This window comes from Gobio gobio, assembly GCF_949357685.1.
Source record: "Gobio gobio genome assembly, chromosome: 4".
Lineage (NCBI taxonomy): Eukaryota > Metazoa > Chordata > Actinopteri > Cypriniformes > Gobionidae > Gobio > Gobio gobio.
In genome coordinates, this window is record NC_137100.1 from 48,194,634 (window position 1) to 48,208,370 (window position 13,737).

Here is a 13,737-nt window from a genome sequence, read left to right on the forward strand (position 1 = left end):
AACCAATCCCCAAACAAAAAAAACGGAAACCCCACTCCTGGTACCAAATTAGATGTGGCCGTTCAAACGTTATGTCAGCAAATAAGACACAGCCATAACATCTAAAGAAAAGGGGTTCTTTTATTCCTGACTGAGCCTCAAATGAGACACAGCGTTAATGTATGTTTTTGTTCAAGAGAAAAGCAGTTTTAGAAAAACATTCCAATTAATAAGTAAAATTGGCATAAAATAAACTATCAAAGTGACTCCAATGAGTGCAGAAAACAAAATAATAAGAGTCTTGCAAAACAAAACAAATGAAAAGGTGGTTTTCACATTGATAATCTCAGAAACAAACAAAATGAGTGCCAAAAACAACGGTAGTGGCCTGTATGTGCCTAATGAAAGAAATAAAACAGTATACATGAGAAATCTGCACATTTCACCACATTAATACATTATAATCCACAGTTTGACCCCTTCTGTTCAAATCAAACAGTAATTACACTCAAGAAAAATAGTATACACTTGAACAAAGGCACAAATATTCTTTATAACTTATACATTAACACTTTAGGAAAATAAAATAATCAAAACTCACTTTTATTGAGACTTTGAAGCACAGAAAAAGCTCACGTGGCAGCTGGTGCACGTGCAATATCACGTGTGGTTGTTCTCCCCTCTAACACGGCATAAAGAACAATAATTACTCAAAGTTGCATTAATATATGAAATAAACCGTGTTATTTAACCTTTCAACAACTTTTTATAACATATTACAGAGTAACTCACGCTCAATCTTCCCCAACGTCTCTGTATTTCCTTTCACACGGAAGATCTCTCACGTGCAGGAACACCACACTCGTATGAGCAGCGAAATCAACCATACACTCGACAATATCACACGACTGTTATCACCACAGATTCACAAGTCAATATCAAACTGGAAATGTTCTCTCTTTAAAAGTTTAATCGACTATTTAAACTGTGTGAACTCCCTCTGTGTGACTCTGTCTCAAACTGCGCTCTCTTTCAGTCTGACGCGCTCCCACTCATCTGCGCATGCACACACCCTTAAAGGGGACAGCGCACGGCTGAATCAAAGCAAACATAAGGGCAAATCACCAGGAGAATTTATCAAATATCAGGCTATTCCTGCCCCGGTTACATATGTAAATAAACATTACAGGAAAACATGAATGCAGTAATACTGTTCAATCACAGTGTACAAAGTCTTAACATTAAAGGCAGTTAAATCACTTGTTACAATCAAAGATCCATAGCAACTTGATTGAAGTCGTAAATGACATACAGACAAATGTTTTCCGAGGATAAACTGTTTAAAGATCACATTTATGAGCTGTGCTGCGTCAACCTCGTCTCTCTCTCTCCTTTCTGCGCGTTCTAGAACATGCAAACTTATGTGATATCAGATCGCGATTTCAAAATAAAAGTCACAGGGGAAATAATTCACAATATATAGCCTACAAATAAAAGAGTAAAATAATACAATTTTGATTTCTAAGAGCAACACATGGTGAGTTTCTGCCATGGTTTAAGTCAGGGTTTCCCAACCACGATCCTTGAGGCACACTGGTGCACATTTTGCATGTCTCCCTAATCAAACACACCTGATTCAAATGATCATGTTATAAGACTCCAAGACCTGAAATGGGTGTGTCAGATAAAGGAGACATGCAAAATGTGCAGTGTTGGTGTGCCTCAAGGATCGTGGTTGGGAAACACTGGTTTAAGTCAAGTCGGTTCTAGCAAGTCATCGTTTGTGTTGTATCTGTTCACGTTTGTAAATAAACTGCACATGGGATCATCAAGCTTGCCTCCAGACTATCGTTACAATTTTTAACAGTGTAGCTTGTCCTTTATATCCTTTTTTATATAGGCCTACATATTATATCACTTTGGGTTTGTTCACTTGTTGATTTGTATAGAGTCACATTAAAATAAGTAATGACACCACAGTAGCTACTGAAAGTGCACTCCTCAATCTTTCTTTTACAGGCATTTACAGGAACAGATTCAACCCTTATCAACTTTTTAAACAATAAAGCGTGTTTGCTACAGTATTTGGGTGCGCTGCAACACCTCATCAGGAAATGATATGATCAAATTAATTGAGAAATGATATGATCTGCTGTAGGCTACTTATTCATGATCTGTTATTGTGTTTCCTCACAGACTCATTTATTTGGGCTACACCTCCACCTTAGTCAGGTGAGTTTTTCAACCATGTGTGTGATATACGGTGTTGCCACAGTTACTTTGAAAAAGTAATCTGATTACTGATTACTCCTTTAAAAAGTAATTTAGTTACTTTACAGATTGCTTGATTTTAAAAGTAACTAAGTTAGATTACAAGTTACTTTATTAGTTACATTCAGCAGTTGCCGACAACACCCCTGCTGCCTCAACATAGAAAAGACAACCGTTTTTGCCAACACTCACTTTATTGGAAGTGCATTTTTAACAGTAACGTCAACAATGTATCTCCTGACATTTTAAATTGAAATGAAAAAATATTTATCCTTAAAAAAAAACTTAATATCACTTAATATAAATACTCTCCCCGAGACGCAAGAAGAAAGCAAAAATATATATTTTTACTAAGGAAAATGACTAAAATAGTAACTCACAGTGACTTGGATAAATTACTTTAATCTGATTACTGGTTTGGAAATAGTAACGCATTAGATTACTCGTTACTGGAAAAATTTAGTCAGATTAGAGTAACGCGTTACTAAGTAACACGTTACTGGCATCACTGGTGATATATCCATCAAAACAATCTTGAGCAAATATCTCTAAAAGATAACAAGTTAATAATTAGGCCTCTTATTACTTTTTCTACGGGGTCTTCACATTGATTACATTACTCACTAATCCTAAAAATTTAAATTTACTCATTGATTCATTTCTATAAATCAGCCTATATATAGTTCATACTTCATTTATAACATAAAAAAGACATTATCTATCACTGACACTGTAAATGAATAAGTGGGTTTGTGAGCATGTTAGATTTATTTGTGCTGTTTGATTAAATTTAGTGTCAACGTTAAACATTTAAAGGTGCAGTAAGCGCTTGTTGAAAGTGGATCTGACTGAGCACCATAACTCAATTACACAACAGCAAATCAGCAGTAAGGGGTTTATACACAAATGGAGATTTGAAGAAAAACTGTAGAAAGAGAAATGGCTGAGAGACATTACAAAATTTTAGAGAAACATAATTGGAAAAAGAAGGGTTATGGTCAGGCAAGAGCTTTAAGCCCTGTATTAATATTAGAAAAGCTTGCCAGTGCTGGGGAGACCTAGCAGGAAGGGCTAAAATGCTTGGTCTGCTCCATACGTGAGTAACTTTGGTTTTCCTGTTTCAGAAACAAAATAGGCTGTTGTTGTAATGTTAGCTGTAGTAACAGGACTGTTTTGAGTGTCATTATTTGTCTGGAAATGGTGTGCTGCTGGCGACTAACAATGAACTCTTGCTTGTATATTCTTGTAAGTGAATTTTTTGTTCTTGTCATTCGTTTGTCATCTTCACTTTATTTTTCGTGAAGCATTATTTTGCTTTTCTTTAGCGCATTCCGTGAAGAATAATTTGTGAATTATGGGGGCCGAGCAATGAAAGGGAGGTGTGTGTTTGTTTGGGTTGATTTCAAATATCAACAGTGTTTCTCAGAAATCGCTTTCTGTACCTTTAAGCCTACTCAAAATTCAAATATATAGCCTTCCATCTGTTGGGTCACCTGCCACTAGAGCACGGTTCATCAGGAAACAGTGTTAACACAGCTCAAATAACTTATTTAATGCGTTTTTCATGTTGATACAATTATGTAATTCAGCCATTCATCCTCATATGAGATGAGTTATGCATTTCAGCTTTATAGTAAGACAAAGAAAAACTGAGGGAAAAATAACATAAGAAAAAGAGAAAATCATCAAGCTTGCCTCCAGTGGACTATCGTTACAATTTATAAGAGTGTAGCTTGCCCTTTATATCCCTTTTTTTATAGGCCTAGTAATGTAAAGTAAAGTAATGACACCACAGTAGCTACACTCTAAAAAAAAGGTTCTATATGGCACCAAAAATGGTTCTTGGCTCGTAATCATAGGGGAACCTTTTTAAGTGCTATATAGCACCAATTTTGGTGCTTCCGTGGTTCTTCAGCGGTTCTTCAGAGTTTCTTCACCGGGTCTTTGACTAAGGTGCTATATAGTACCGCTACCATATACAGAACATGTTAAGATATGGTGCCATATAGCACCAAAAAGTGGTTCCTCAATGATTACGACGAAGAACCATTTTTGGTGCCATATAGAACTTTTTTTTTTTTAGAGTGTACTGAAAATGCACTCCACAATCTTTCTTCTGTTCACTGGGCATTTACAGGAACAGATTCAACCCTTATCAACTTTTTTAAACAATAAAGCCTACTTTTAATTTAGAAAATAAAGAGTATTCCCTTATTACTGAATTAATAGGAGAATGTATTCTGATTATAAACACTGACCATGCAGAGTTTCAGTATTATAACCACATATCTTTTTCAGATTTACCAAAGAAAACCAAAGAATCTGCCTCAAGTAAGTAGTCACTGTTCATGGAATATAAAAAGCACAGACACAGAAGCATATATTATATGAATTGAAATTGAATTGAAAATCCTTACATATTTTAATCCTTAATCGATTATTCAATTAAAATGTTTATCACATCATTGTTCAGGGAGAAAACTGGGCAATGTAATGTTTTTACATGTAAAAACACAGAAGCAGGTTGAGGGGATAAAGAGAAGACATCGGATAGCAAATCTATTAATAATGTGACCTAATGAAACCCACTGCCTATCACTCAATAAAAAACATTTCTGAATGTTTTGTATTTAGTTTGATTTAACATTATCTTTGCGAGTATGCCTCTCACAGTTTGTCGGCTTGTGAATTAGCCGCTCAGCCACTAAGAAACTGTTCACAAGCTTGTAGGGATTGGATTTTGTTTGTGTATTGAAAAATATATATAAAGAAACACTGTGTCTGTCCGCTGAATGTGAGCCACAATCTCTGATTCCTCTCCGTGGCCATGGGAAAGTAAATATTTACAATAACAACAATAGAACTACAGTTACATTTAAACATTTCCAACAAAGAAATGGATCGACTTCTTTCAGCTTGTTGAACACACATTTTTATATGGACATTTCTATAGTCCAAACGTTTCATTACTGAAAAATCATAATTGTGGCATCCGTAATAAAAAAAAAAAATTAAACAAAACATTATTTAAAAAAATGTATAAAGTCTCACTGTAAAAAGGCAGTTTTCACAGATCAGTGTTTTTCTAGTTTTATTAATTTGTAGTTTGTATTGTTAATATTAATGTAGGCAAATGGTCAGGTTTGACGAAGGTAATTTGGCCCGCACATGGTTAAAACATTTTTTTTTTCATCTGGCCCTCAACCTAAAATGAGTTTGACATTTTTTCGTCTGATTGACCCTGGCCTATCAGACGTTGAAATTGTTTGGTCCGTGTGCACTTTATAGTTTCCTGGTCATGACGTCACCCTCCCGTGACATTCCGCAATGCCATTTGACTGTTTTCACACATTTTCAAGACGCAATCAAGCAGAGGCATTCCCACAGCATAGCTACTATGACGCAACGTCTCGTTCCCTTCTCAGGAGTCAGGAAACATACTCGGTTACTAACATAACCTTGGTTCCCTGAGATAAGGGAACGAGTATTGCAACGCTTTGGAAAAACTTCTTTCTTAAAATACTGAAGCCTTTCATAAAATAACGCAGTGCTACTGCACAGCCATCTGCGAACCCATCCACCGCAGGGCCAAAGAGACCAGTTGGGGAGATAGGAGCATCAAGGAAGGTGGTCTTGTTGGCTTCTTTGATCTCTGTTAAGTTTAGCCACAGATGACGCTCCAAAACCACAAGGTCTGTGGTGCTACGGAGGTTGTGGAAAGCTTCTGGGTCAGGTCCAGTCTCAGGTCCAGTTCTCACTGACCAGCCAATAGCATGCGAGTAAGCCTCAGCACTGCGTTTTCTTATGAAAGGCTTCAGTATTTCGAGAAAAGGAGTTTCCCCAAAGCGTCTAGCAATAAACTCAATATGACTGACCGTTCGAAAGGGAACAATTGTTACAGTAGCAACCTGAGGCATTTCTTAATGATATATCGCAAGGGAAGCATGTACAGGGTAAAAACAACAATCCTAGTACTGAGCCTAGCAGCACTCCATACTGAACTTGTGATATGTGGTCGAGTCACAGCGTAATGTAGGCTTAGCAAAGAGGTTGAGAGAAAATCTTAATTATTGTTTGATTATATGATTTGGACCACAGAGGTTTACCACGCCCCACAGTTAATGAGGTAGGTTACATGTTAGTTGCAATGTGTTAGCAGCTCTGTCACACATGTATGTTCTTTCTATTTAGCAACTGAATGCATTATTACAATTGTATACAGTGCAGGAAGCACTAAGAAACACATAATAGAAACACATTAACACAACAGAAGTTAAGATATTACACAAATATTCACTGATTGTATTTTCTATTTCTTAGCATAAAAACAGAGAAGGAAAAGTCACAGCTGCAATCACCACATGGGTGAGTACATTTTCTTCAACAGTTTTGCTCTAATTTATTGTGACTTTATTGTGGGAAACAGAACAAAGGCTTTTATGTTGGTGGAACACTGAGTAAAGACCTTTGAGTTCTAGAATAACACTGAATACTGCTCTCACTATTTCTGCAATATAAAGATATACAGTACCTGTCAACAAATTGGAAACATTACAATGTTTTAACGTTTTTGAAAGAAGTCACTAATGCTCACAAGGCTGCATTTATTTAATAAAAAAACTATGAAAACAGTAATATTGTTAAATATCATTACAATTTATACATTAATTTACAAATAATTTTCTGTTTTAATTAATTTAAAAATGTAATTTATTCCTGTGATGACAAAGCTGAAATTTCAGCATCATTACTCCAGTCTCCAGTGTCACATGATCCTTCAGAAATCATTCTAATATGCTGATTTGCTACTCAAGAAGCATTTATTATTATTATTATTATTATCAATGTTGAAAACAAACCTTGAAAAGGAAACTCCACACTGCATCATTAGGCATGACTATGGGAATGCCCTCAGTGTGACCGGTGCCTGAAGTACGTGTAACACATCGGTCTGGATTGGCTACAGTAGTGTGATGACGTCACTTGCACACTGGCACAAATAGTATGTCATCAGCTTTTTTGTATTTAGTAAGAATGCACCTGGTCTTCGTCATTTGCACTCCCTTTATATTGGACTCACTTCCCTGCACTCCTTGTCCGTTCTTATTGTTATGTTTACTTTGGTTGGTACTATGTGTTTGGTTGCTGTTTATTTCTCTCGCTGAATAAACCTGTCTTTTGTTGGAAGTCCGATTCTGACTCATCCTTGCTGCACCACGCCAACCATAACAGAGAGGTCCCGCTGGAGAGGTACATGGAGGAATTTTCTGAGGTCACTTGTTTGTTGAACTGGCCAGATACCCCGCTTAATGCGTGTTTTCTGATGGGCCTGGACACTGCATGAAAAGTGGGATTTTCGACCCCGTAAACGCCTGTAGACTCCCGGAAATCTCCCTAATTTTCGGCAGTTTTCGACAATTTAGAGGCAGCGAACGTCGCGTTCGTCTGTGCCACAAATTGTCGTAAACGAACCATGACGTAGGTGGAGAGCCCCCCGCAGAGAGACCGCGCGGAGGTGCGACGCCTCTAATTAGCATATGAATAGCAGCGAAACCAGAGAGTCAACGGCCAGACTTGAATTTACTCACTCAGTATTGGCTGAGGCCACTACTTTTAAACAAGAAAAATCCCTCGTGATTGGTTGGCAGATCACTGCCAACCAATCATTATTGGTCCCCCTGGCTCATTATAAATGTAAACCCCAATAATAATAATAAATATATAATTTATGTTGTAATAATTTATGTTTTATATTAAATGTTATTGTGCTATGAAGTATTCATATCATCAAGGAATATATGGGAAAATTATACGGACCGTGCCGTTTATTCAAAGAAAGAGCTTCATTTATAAACACACAGCTGTTCATTCAAAGAAAGAGCTTTATTGTTAAACACACAACTATGTACAGTGCAGCATTAATGTCTCGTAATGTAATGTAAAGTTCGGCGAGCTCCAGGCTGCGGCCGCACAATCCATCCAGACAACCCCGTCAACAATGCCGTCTTCCTCGTCAGACATGAGTTCAATGGTCGCGGACTTCCAAATGTCCACCTCATCCTCCGCCAGCCAGCACACTTTCGCTTCCAGCAACTGTAATACAATCCATAAAGACAATAAGCAACCTGAAAAATACTCACATTGACAAAAAACGGATCTAATATAATAAATCTTACCCTTTTTCTTCTTGATCGACTCCGAGCTAAACTTCGCAGTTTCTGCCTGCGATGTAAGTTCAGGTTGTTTGTATCTGAAGCTTACATTGTCGATTCATAATACGTCTTACAGGCAGCTGGAAAACAATTACATGAGACTGGTATGAATAAAAACAGTCACGGTAAAATTAAACAAGGAATGAGAAAAACAGAAGTTATACTTACACACAATTTCGTCGTGATCAGCGGTTAAATCTGGACTCGCGGAAATCGCTCCAAGCAGATAAGAGGTCACGGCTTCGTTATGAGGCGGGGATAGTCTGTGTAAACAAAATGTGCAGTTTTAAGCTCAGATCTATTAACGCATCCATTTCCTTATACAGCTGAATAAAAGCATATTCTTTAAATCGTAACATTACATTACCCATGCTCTGGTTCATAGCGCCTGCAGATTGCCTCAGAGTTGTGAAGACGCCACAGCTTTACCGAGCAGCTAACTGACTGTAACCAAACGCAACGCGCAGTTTGAAGACAGCTGAAAATTAGTCGAAAAAGTTAGCCGCGTCCATGCAGAGGAGTTGAAGGGGAGCTGAAGGCGAGACGGCGTCCTGTCATTGTTGATCGCGAAAAAGCAAAGCAGCAAAAACACAGGAAATGTATAAAAAAAAAAGAGAGTCCAAAACACGTCTGTTTAAAGCTCGTCTTCAAGTTTTGTACGCGTCATGGCCATGACCTCGCACGTTATTGGACGAGGAGCTCGGTCTCCTCCAATCACATGCGAGGTCATTGTTTTTTTATTTTTTTTTATTTTTTTATTGAAACAACAGTAGGGGAGTACAAAGACATTTGAATATATAAAACAAATCAAATGTATCTTATATTACAAATCAATCATGTTTCTATTACATTACATTCTATTGGGCGGCAGTGGCACAGTGGTTCATGTAGGTTGTCTACAAACCGGAAGGTTGGTGGTTCGATCCCCGGTTCCACCTGACCAAGTGTCGAGGTGTCCATGAGCAAGACACCTAACCCCAGCTGCTCCCGACAAGCTGGATGGCGCCTTGCATGGCTGACACCGCCGTCGGTGTATGAATGAGTGTGTGAATGGGTGAATGTGAGGCAAAAATGTAAAGCGCTTTGGATGGCCGTAGGTCTGTTAAAAGCGCTATATAAATGCAGTCCATTTACCATTTACATTAAAGGTCCCATGGCATGAAATTTTCATTTTATGAGGTATTTCAACATTAATATGAGTTCCTCTAGCCTGAATATTGTCCCCAAGTGGATAGAAATGTTGATCGGTGTAAACCCGAGTTCTGGCTGTCTTTCTCTGCCTTTGAGAAAATGACAGGCCAGACGAGCCAATCCTGAAGTCTCCTGGTTTGACGTCCAAGCAGGAACGGTTTCCTCCCTTTCCTCCGCCCAGAGAATCTGGCACGCCCATGCAAACGCTCGAGATCATTAACGTTACTTGTGAACGAGTGAACTGGCAGTTTCTCAGTGTTTGGATGTACAAATGAAAACAGAAGTCTTTCTTCAGTTCCTTCTGATCTGTGATCATTGATTTCTGATGTGTAGCTAATTATTTATTATTCGTGCACACGCTGCGGCTTCTCTCTCTCCCGGCAGAAAGGTGTTTTCGTGTTTTCTATCTTGTGAGTCAGTGTTTTGTACGTCCTCGTCGCGTCTATCTGTTCTAAAATGTGCATACAGTCTTTTCTGTTTAACATCAGCAGTAACATCTTTAGAGATAAACCTCACACACGCCGAAGCTCGGCCTTCAACATCCCCGACCCCCAGTACTGCATCTGGCCCACAGCGGAGGCACCAAACGCGGCGTGAGATTAAGCAGAAGGAGGGTAAGCGTGAGGGTATCCGGCTAGGCTAGCCAGCTTTCCCCACAATAAACTGGATTACATTCGATTACTGCTGTTGTGTCTTTGTTTGCGCTGTGTAAGTTACTCAATGCGCATCACTGACGCTATTCATATGATTGGAACATATCTAGAAATAATGCTTTAATCAAACTTACTAACTCGTTCATCTCGCTGTAATGGTACATTGCATGTGTTACAAAGTTGGTAGAATAATGATGAAGAGGACTCGGTGTGACTGGGACTCGTGTTTATTCAGAACTCTCAGATACAAACACAATAAACTCGCGCTGACAGACAGCGCTCTCATAACTCAGTAGTTACTATAAATAACTTTGTTAGCAATCGCTCCGTCTCCGTGATGTCCTGTTCGCGAACGAATCATTCTTTTGAATCGGTTCTTTTTAGTGAACCGAACCAGTTCACCAAATCGGACTGAATCGTTCTAAACGGTTCGCGTCTCGAGTCAGCGCTGATCCATAATTTACTAACTTTCTGACATGAGTGACAGCCCCTCTGACTAGAAATAAACTAATAACCTGAAGTATATTCTAGTAACTACAACAGTTCACCCTGAACTGAGACGTGCTGAGAGAACTGATGAGAAGTGAACACAGGTCCATCTGTCTCTGGCAGACTCGTGCCTGCTCGTGCCTCGTTAAACCACGCCCCCTCCGCTCATTTAAAATGCAAAGATGTCAGCCAATCACAACAGTGGGCGTTTTTCCTGAAGTCTCACAGCAGACACGCCTCTTGAAGCAGGGCATTCAGCCACAGGGCAAACAGCAGTATAGACAAAATGCCTTTTATTTCTAAATTATGACATTTTATGATGTAAAAATCATACTAACAATATAAGTACACCTCAGGAAACACTATAAAATAATAGAAAAATGCCATGCCATGGGACCTTTAAAGGGGGGGTGAAATGCTGTTTCATGCATACTGATCTTTTTGCACTGTTAAAGACTTGGATTCCCATGCCCATGGACACAGTTTCAAAAGCTAAGGTGGACGTTTGATGGGAGTATTTCTTTGCCAAAATTAGTACTTCCTGTTAGTCATAAGTTTCGGAAAGTTTTTTTCGATCATGGGTCCGCTTGACGTCAACAGGGCGGAATTTCCTTGTATGGGCCGTACGGACAATTCTACCGGAAGAGCGCGCGCGCGCGAGAGAGAGAGAGAGCGCGTGAAAGCAATAGGCTACGCCCATCAAAGCGCTGGCTCGTAGCCAAATAACCCCGCGTTAAGGCAAAAGTGGATGGAATTTGCTTTTCCGGATTTTCAAATCGCCTAATACTGAAGGATGGAGCGGTCCCAACGATAAAGGTCCCAACGTTGGAACCGCAGGCAATGAGTAAGACTGCTTCAAATGTCTGTTTTTGCCTATGCCCATCAAGTAGCCCAAACATGACCACGTATTGATCAATGGAGCATGCGATGTATAGTGTGTACATTTGTTTAGCTGGCCACTATATGTGTATGTTTGTGTATTGTAAAAGCACTCCAAACAACAATACACAAGAATGGGGAAATATGTTGAACTAAATAAGCGCGCTTCTTCATTCAAATGCGCTACTATTCCATGTCTTTCTATGTAAACACTAGCCTGACGCGCAAAACCAGTCCGCTTACTACAAATCATGTCTACACAAACCACGCGTAAACACACACACACACACACACGATATAATTCAAGTATAAATGTGTAAATAACACAAGCCGCTAAGCATATTATATAGTTAGTGTAACTTATACCACATAGAGATGTCCTGCTCTAGTCGTTTTTGCTGCTGCTCCTGTTCAACTTCAGCCTCTGGGTCTGATTCCGGATCATAGATGTATGGCTGTATCTGATTAAAAGCCATTTTTTATGTTGAATAAAGTTTTTTCCCGCTTTTAGGGATGACGCAGCTTTCAGACGCACTCAACACAGTAACAGCGGCGCGCGCTCGACATTCTTTAGCTCCGCCCACACGATACGCCCCCCAGCCGCACAGCTTTTTTCGGAAAGACTCGGAACAGCGCATCTTCCTTTTATAATTATAATAAAAATAAAGACTTTTCGGAGATATGCAGGATGCAATGCTACTCTATAGGTACTCAAGATTGACATGAGACTGACTGAAACTGAGTGCCCCCCCCCCCCCCCTTTAAGTATCCTTTTCAACAGCTTAGATGTCTTAACAGCTTTTCGATTGTTCTGTATTGATGTTAGGGAGTCATAAAAAATCTTCAAATCAGTGGAAAATAGTCTACTATTTGGTACAGTCGATATACATTTTGCTTTATGTATATGATATTTCCCTAATAGAATAAGAAGTTTAATTATATTATCCATTTCCAATAAACCAGTATCACAATCTATAAACAATACCATTACATCAGTTATAGTGACAAATTTGTAAAATAAGTCAAAACGAAAAATAGAAACTTGGGACCAAAATAATTTGGTATTATTACAGTTGAAAAATAAGTGTACAATTGTTTCTGTTTCTTGTTTACAAAAACTACATAAAGGCGAAAACCCTTGTTGGGGTAACAGCTTAGGACCCAGGACCAGTAGTAAAAAATGAAGACCAGGAGTCAGGAGTCAGATTAATTAAAGAAAATTTTACTGGAGAATAGTTTGCAGTTTCATCAGCAGAAGCCAGCTCAAGAGGAGTTCGTAGGCCGCACTCCCTCCAACAGTCTCCCCGCCTCCGTCTAACGTACATACAATTTTCTGAACAGTTATACTGTTTTCAAGGTCTAGACACGTCATTACTGCCATGTGGAATGATTCTGATTGGTTCTAACAACATGCAACGTAAGCAACTTTCCACACGTAGACAGATAGGAGCATATATCTCTAAAAATGCGTAGACTTGATGTCGCCCAGGCCCAGATTAGTCTCCAGTGACCTCGGAGGTCACAGAAAAGCGTCTAAAGGTCTGGCATCGCCTGCAGGAAGGCCCATATCCAATACTGAATCTGCACAAATCATACAACGCACACACACAATACTCCAGAGAATACCAGTTTTCATCAAGGTCGGGACATCTTAACTAACTATCAACAGAGTCCTTCTTCAAAACATGCTGATACTAACTCTACTTCAGAAGTGACTTTATTCTATTCTATAAAGAAAGAAGATATATCAAAGAGGTACATTTTTCCCTGAGTCCCCAAAGAATCCCACAGATGTTACAGGGATGACCCCGGGGGGGGGGGGGGTCACCTCAGGAAGACATATAGTTAACACATGCTGATCTCGTTTGACTCCCTGGAGTGTTATTACTACACCAAGGGCATCTGCCTGCCAGCACGTCTTGACACAGACATCAGAGCAGCACCTCAACAATAGGAATTCAAAAGCACAGCAAAAACACTTCAATCATCAAAATCACTCATTGAATACAGAGAGGATTAAATATAAATAGGTTATATGTGAATTGATTTAGTAAATGTAGGAA

General features: G+C 39.0%; 1 long non-coding RNA gene across 1 annotated transcript; it reads right to left on the reverse strand.

Annotated features, from left to right (window-relative positions):
* Positions 1-289: 289 nt before the first annotated feature.
* On the reverse strand, positions 290-884 carry LOC307124503. The gene is made up of 3 exons (XR_013816270.1): positions 772-884; positions 581-661; positions 290-377 (listed from the first exon to the last, which is right to left on the reverse strand). It is a non-coding gene; the product is annotated as an uncharacterized lncRNA (long non-coding RNA).
* Positions 885-13,737: the final 12,853 nt, after the last annotated feature.